The 7,375-nt window shown below is 39.6% G+C and overlaps 1 protein-coding gene across 3 annotated transcripts in view; it reads right to left on the bottom strand.

Moving 5' to 3' along the window:
* The window catches only part of LOC116851837, a 133,244-nt gene that overhangs the window by 121,274 nt on the left and 4,595 nt on the right, over nt 1-7,375 (bottom strand). The window contains exon 1 of one of the 3 annotated variants that reach the window (XM_032831668.1): nt 7,088-7,369. The exons of the other annotated variants lie outside the window; for them this stretch is intronic. The gene's annotated coding sequence lies outside the window, so the exon portion shown is untranslated. Of the gene's footprint in view, nt 1-7,087; nt 7,370-7,375 lie in introns of those variants that run through there. 3 annotated transcript variants of the gene reach the window in all.

Raw genomic sequence — 7,375 nt, forward strand, 5'->3', positions numbered from 1 at the left:
CACACACACACACACACACACACACGCGCGCGCATATATATATAAACCTCGTTTTACTCTCCAAATTGAAGAGACAAGCCGGGGAAGGAACGTATTATGGTATTTGGAGGACGTAGAAATAGTATGTATGAATTAGTTGGAAATATACTTTTACCCTCGCAGGAGTCCAACACTGCAGGATTGGATCGTGTAAACATATATAAATTAGAGAGGAATAATTTTAATCTTCCGAGTGTAGGAAATACGCAAACAGGCTCTCCTCCCTGTTTTTCTCTCTTGTGCGCGCCGACTGTAGAGAGTATATATGTAAATTATTTAAGAGCGCATTTTAATTTCCGCGTGCAATTCGCTCGTGCGTTATTTTCCGAATTAGTAAGGAGATATTGCGCGGCCTGCCAACGTGCAAAAACCAGCTGAGAGATTTGTTGCGCGAACAGGAATGCATTGTAAATGTATTTCTCGAAAATTTTCACGCGGCATAGCATATTTGTAAAAAAATACGACAGAAAAGTTGACAATACATTCGCACGCAACGTGCGTATCCGAATGAAAGAGAGATGAACGAGGGGGATGTTATGAATCAATAAACAGCGCATTCTGTACTTCGCGGAAGATACAAAAATGCGACCCTAAGTAATTATTAACCAACGACTCTGCCCTCGTGGAGCTACAGAAACACACGACGAAATTAAAAAGTCTTTCCACTTGAAAATATTACACTGTCATACAGTTGATGATGGCAGAGTAGGAGAGCACCATGATTATTCATTCGCGTGTAATACAGGGTGTTTTTTTTAACTTGAGACTGCTAAATATCTCGAAAAATAAACATTGTACGACAAAAATGTCCCAAATAAACCCTCAATAGTTTCGAGGGCGCAATTCAATCCCACAAAAATTATCCACCCCCCGCCCCATCCTTAGGGGGAGGGGGCGGGAGGTGGATAATTTTTGTGGGATTGAATTGCGCCCTCGAAACTATTGAGGGTTTATTTGGGACATTTTTGTCGTACAATGTTTATTTTTCGAGATATTTAGCAGTCTCAAGTTAAAAAAAACACCCTGTATTACACGCGAATGAATAATCATGGTGCTCTCCTACTCTGCCATCATCAACTGTATGACAGTGTAATATTTTCAAGTGGAAAGACTTTTTAATTTCGTCGTGTGTTTCTGTAGCTCCACGAGGGCAGAGTCGTTGGTTAATAATTACTTAGGGTCGCATTTTTGTATCTTCCGCGAAGTACAGAATGCGCTGTTTATTGATTCATAACATCCCCCTCGTTCATCTCTCTTTCATTCGGATACGCACGTTGCGTGCGAATGTATTGTCAACTTTTCTGTCGTATTTTTTTACAAATATGCTATGCCGCGTGAAAATTTTCGAGAAATACATTTACAATGCATTCCTGTTCGCGCAACAAATCTCTCAGCTGGTTTTTGCACGTTGGCAGGCCGCGCAATATCTCCTTACTAATTCGGAAAATAACGCACGAGCGAATTGCACGCGGAAATTAAAATGCGCTCTTAAATAATTTACATATATACTCTCTACAGTCGGCGCGCACAAGAGAGAAAAACAGGGAGGAGAGCCTGTTTGCGTATTTCCTACACTCGGAAGATTAAAATTATTCCTCTCTAATTTATATATGTTTACACGATCCAATCCTGCAGTGTTGGACTCCTGCGAGGGTAAAAGTATATTTCCAACTAATTCATACATACTATTTCTACGTCCTCCAAATACCATAATACGTTCCTTCCCCGGCTTGTCTCTTCAATTTGGAGAGTAAAACGAGGTTTATATATATATGCGCGCGCGTGTGTGTGTGTGTGTGTGTGTGTGTGTGTGTGTGTGTGTGCGCATCATGCGCATGTGAACTTCTCATTCAGAATACGAAGCTTTTCGACAGTCATGAGGAAGCAAGAGGCAGCGAAGTGTCTACTTAGACGAGCGGGGCAAAAGTTCCCTGAGAATTTCAGGTTTTCCGAGTTTCTACGTGCGGTAGTTACACGGGCTCTTAGAACAGAAATCCAATGTCGCATGAGAAGGACTCGTGGAACATGTAATAAAAAAAAGAGGGTGCATGCGAACGACTCGTTTTATGATCGGCGACCGCTGATGTATACCCTCACCTGCTCTCCTTCCGTTCGCCATTACAGTGGCTGGTGTTTTAAAAGCTTTTCTATTCGCAACGATCGATTCGACTAGCTATCGCGAAGAGATTGGTAAACACTGAACCGGGGTTCAGCCCGATATACCTCTTTCTCATTCTCGGTCGATCGATAAGTCATTTTAGATATCCCGAATATCAATAAAATTCATAAACAATAGATCTCTTCTGATCCTCCGCGTGAGATTATATTTTTTGGGACATATAGTACCATGTAATTCTATTAGGTAATTACTACGTTGAAAAACAAAATTTTCGGACACCTTTTTTCCAATGATAAGTCTTAACTATAAGATAGACTGAGAGAAAAAATTTATAAAGAGTAAAACGTATTTATTCAGTGAGTACCAAAAATATTTAAATTAAAATTCTTTCGTTTAAATAGAATAAACAATTGCTTTCATGAAAAGCAAAGGTTTTACTCTCGAAATTTCACTTGAAGAGTGCAGTGATTATCGAATCGCTCGAATGTAAATGATTTTCCAATAATATAGAGTCAATATTCCACTCTAAATCGTCGAGTGATTGCTTTCAACAAAAATGGAAAATGAATCTGATATATTCCACTGTTACAAAAATATTCATTGAAACTCATATGACGTCACTAGATATTTTTTCTCTCGCAACAAAAACATAAACTTGTGTAAATATAAATCTGTAAATCGCTTTACGCGATTTACACGAAATTTTTCGATATCCTTTACAAAAGTCTATGAGAGATCGAATATTCGTTCAGGTCTCACTACATTATACGCGGAATTGATTCCCTTGATTCCCAAATTAGTTGTGTTGTACTCTTAACCAAGACATTTACCACAAGTCTTTATTGAACATTCGCCGCGCGCGGTCATGGTTTACAGAGAAATAACGAAAGGATAGAATGAGCACAGAATGAAGGCGAGAGAGAAAGAGGAGTTTGATCTTCGCGCTTGAATGTGTCGCGAGAATATCCTGACTCCAGCGGCCTTATCAAAAAGGCAGTTATGCGCCACGCTAAGGCGAGCGAATACGACCCGAGGGTCCTTCTTCCTTCCCGACTTATCTCCGTGAAGAGGATTTTCCAATCCTGCCCGCTCCGTGATCTCGCTGCGTCCATGGCGCGCTGATAAGAGGTCGAAGACGCTGACTCTCTGAAAGAGGACTCGATACCCTCTCTCTCCTCCCACCCCGTGAAAGGTATTGACGGCGCCTTCATTAAACCGGTAGACGACGTATCGAGACGACGCAATTGCAAGACGGCGAAATCCACGGCGGAAACGTACCTTCGGCGAGAAAGGGAAAGGCAAGAGATCCGGCGAGAGCGGCACGCAGGAGTAGTCCGCCGCGATCGAGCGCTGGATCGGGAATTTCGCAATTTCCGGCTGAATCCGACAATTTCCTCCGGGCGACGCACGCGGCGCGGTACTTTTCGCGCGACCGAACGACCAGTCGGTTTAATTTACGTTATGGCCGCAAGCTGAAATTGAAGGGGGTCGTGGAAAGTGCGAAAACCGTATGTAACACTGTAGTGTGCTTCGAACTTACTAACTCTCGGATCACTGACGTGCGTGCACAGACGTTTGTATGCTCCTTCCTGAACTTGATATTGTCTTTGTTTCAAAACAAGGTGTGTCATAAATTTCAACGTTATTTCTACGCGGATTGTTTACGTATTGTCGGCACACTGAGAAAAAAATTATATTAAAATCAACAAATATTTCCTTGATAGCCATTTTCTTGATGGTGCCATTAACATATTTACGTAAATCTATATTCTCTTTATTTAAATCAAGTATTGTGATTTAAATACCTGATTTAAATAAACAATATTTGGTTTAAATACACGGAAAAAAAGGATTTGCTGCAACAGTAAACTAATTTGCTATATATGGACAGTTAAATATAATTCGCTGTGTGAGCTACTTTTTCTTTGCTGCACTATTTCTTTGCTATAATAACAAGAAAATCTGCTCGTACAGCAAGACAAGTGGCTAACATAGCTACAGATAGACAATTAAACATAATTTACTGCTTTAGCTACTTATTTTTGTTGCAGGAGTACATTTTCTTGTTATCTTAGCAAGGAAATCGGTTCTTGCAGCAAAGAAAAAGTGGCTAACACAATAAATTATGTTTAGTTGTCCATATCCCTTTTCCGTGTAAAAAGAATGTAGATTTAAGTAAATATGTTAATGGCACTCATCAAGGAAATATTTGTTGATTTTAATATAATTTTTCTCTCAGTGCACACGACCTTCCTTACAGATAAAAAAAGATTTGTTACATATGGATAACTAAACATAATGCTAAACATAATTTGCTGTATTAGCCACTTTTTTTTTGCTGCAGGAGCCAATTTCCTTGCTAGAATAACAAGAAAATCTGCTCCTGCAACAAAAAAGTAGCTACAGCAACTAAATTATGTTTAGTTGTCCATCAATAACAAATTTGCTACGTTAGTTACTTTTCTTATTGTAGGAATAAATTTTTTTGTTATCATAGCAAGGAAATAGATTCCTGCAGCAAAGAAAAAGTAACTAACACAACGAATTATGTTTAACTCTCCATATGTAGCAAATTAGTTTGCTGCTGCAGCAAATCCTATTTTTCCGTGCTCCATAAACCATTATATTTTATCAGATATTTGATTAATTCAACCAAACTTATTTTTTCGTATGATATATTGTACATTCTTTCTAGAAGAAATAATTTAACTCTATTTAAAGCAAAATTTTTACTGTAAATAAAATATCTCAAACTTTAGGAATATTGGATTAAGAATATTTTCTTTTTAATTTTAGAAGAATCATCTCGAAGTTATATGTAACAGAATATTTTCTAAGAATGATATCATATCTTTTTGGGTAAATAACTATAAAATACATTTTAATCAACATATAATTATCGATCAAAATAGCCCCGACATAATTCAAGCGAGAGCATTTCTTTGCGTTTCTCAATATATTTTCTTCTAGAATAGCCGTAATTTCTCGCGAAATTACCAACGTGCAATTGCATCGTTATCGACGAGAGAGATCAGTGCTGTCCTGCCCGCCGAGCAAAAGTACCAAGCCGATATTCTGCTATCAAGAAAACTAATTGGATTCTCACTCGGTATTAAATACTTCGCAGAGAGGCGAAAGGAAATATTAAGAATCCCGAAATCCGCGAGATAACAGGTGACTTAATGATCGCGCTGATAAATCAAACGGGACAAAGCCTGCGCTGAGTTTGACTTGATAATACCGGGCACCCAACGAAGATCAATAAATCGTGAAATTTATGTTGATCCCTCTCAACCCCTTCCTTTCCGGCGCGGAACTCCTCGGTCCGGCATATAGAACCGCAGAAGGTTCCAGTTAAACGTTAGAGATTGTAAACAGAATTCGCGAAAATTCTCCGTGCCGTTCCAGCGAGCTCGCCGATGAACAGTCTTCCGGCAATATCGCCTATTCTTATGCAAAGCACCCATCATCGCACCGTACATTGCATTATGTGCTTTCACATAAATTAGAAAACGCGATGTAATTATCCTATGTGAACTTAGCACCCGACTTTAATACAACAGTTTTTTTTTTATATCCATTCAATTACGCTTGGTGTGTACTCGTTTCACTTTTCATTTCGTTTGTATTAGGGGATGAAAGGGGAGTTAAAAAATCATCCCTCTGAGATACAGCAATCTTCCCAATACTATTTGATCCCGTTTGTACCGCCTTTCATTTCGTTTATATCTCCATAGAGGTGGAAACATGGAATATCAAAATTTCATGTAAGGGATAACTTTGTCATTTTTAAAGATAATCGAAAGAGGTTACTGTTTGCTATTCGTTTGCACCGCTTTTTGTTTTGTTTGTACTTCTATGGGATGGAAATATAGAATATTGAAGTTTCGTGCAAGGAGTACCTTTGTCATGTTTGAAGATATTTTTTTTTTCAAGTTAGCAAGCAGATGACAACATGTGAGATGTGATCATGTCTGAGAATGTCAGAATCATGACAGAAAGTGAAAACGCTTTCACTGAAAATTAGTGGATATTAACTGGTCATCGCGATATAATCCTTCTACTGATTCAATCAGAAACATTTTTACTGATTCACCTTAAGAAAGTAAGAACGTGCCGATAAGGAACTTAGACGGTCTTACTTGAATTACGATCAAAGGCATGTAACCAATTAATTTTTTTTACAGCCTTTATGCACAACGTCATTCTACTTGGGATCATTTCCGGAGTACGTAATCGTGTTCGCATTGTTGCGAGCAATTTCAGTTTCAGCGACTCTCTTGAACGTTTTCTCGCCTCTTTCAGAGAATCGTGAGATAAGACCTACAATCATTCCGAATCGCAATCCATTGTTCGTGGAGCTTATCGAAGAAAACATTCCTCTCGTTTCTCAGATATTCATACCGGAAGTTAGAATCAACTGAAGCCACCTTTCACTGACGTTTCAAACTTTTCACTTCCTCATCTCTCTCTCTCTCATTGTTTTCTCGTTCGATACGCGGACTCTCCTTCGCGATACCCTCCCTCTCCTATCTTCAGCACAATCGTTCAGTCCGCAATTTCTTTTACATCGCGCTTGTACTATTTCCGACCGTATATATCTCCCTTATTTTCGTACACTCTACATTCACCAATCAACTCAACGTACCATCGCGAAGTACTTTGTGCTGACCTTTTGAATAGCAAAGAAAAATAAACGACGTCTTACGATGTTTACTATCGAGATCACTTCGTATTATTACATATATCTCCATTGAAAAAAAAACACAAACTTCTCTACTATACACCTTATCTTCACCTGCTCCGCGAGAGAAGAATCCTCAACGATTTAAGCCGGGACTGGCTATTCTTATCTATTTGTAAGCGCGGCAAACGTAAGGGACCCGAAGCTACGAATATCTCGTCGAAGGCTTAATGCTAATCGCTCACCTTTATCTGCCGTTGCGATTCGTCACGGCGACATGCCGTCGACAGAGCGCCCAACTTCCGTCACAGCACGACGCGTAGTAGTCCGCCACTCTCGATCTTGGCGATTACGCGTATCGAGAAAAGGGTAGTATCGCGCACGTACCCTTTCCTCCCGTTCGGTTGATGCGCGATTGATGATGTTGCACCTATCCGTTCATTACGACCCTCGCTCTCTCTCCCCCTCACACACTCAATTTCGCTCTCTCTTTCTCTCTCTCTCTCTCTCTCTCTCTCTCTCTCTCTCTCTCT

This window comes from Odontomachus brunneus, unplaced genomic scaffold (genome assembly GCF_010583005.1).
Source record: "Odontomachus brunneus isolate Ranch 3 - 2012 unplaced genomic scaffold, Obru_v1 Obru_scaffold_193, whole genome shotgun sequence".
Classification (NCBI taxonomy): Eukaryota; Metazoa; Arthropoda; class Insecta; order Hymenoptera; family Formicidae; genus Odontomachus; species Odontomachus brunneus.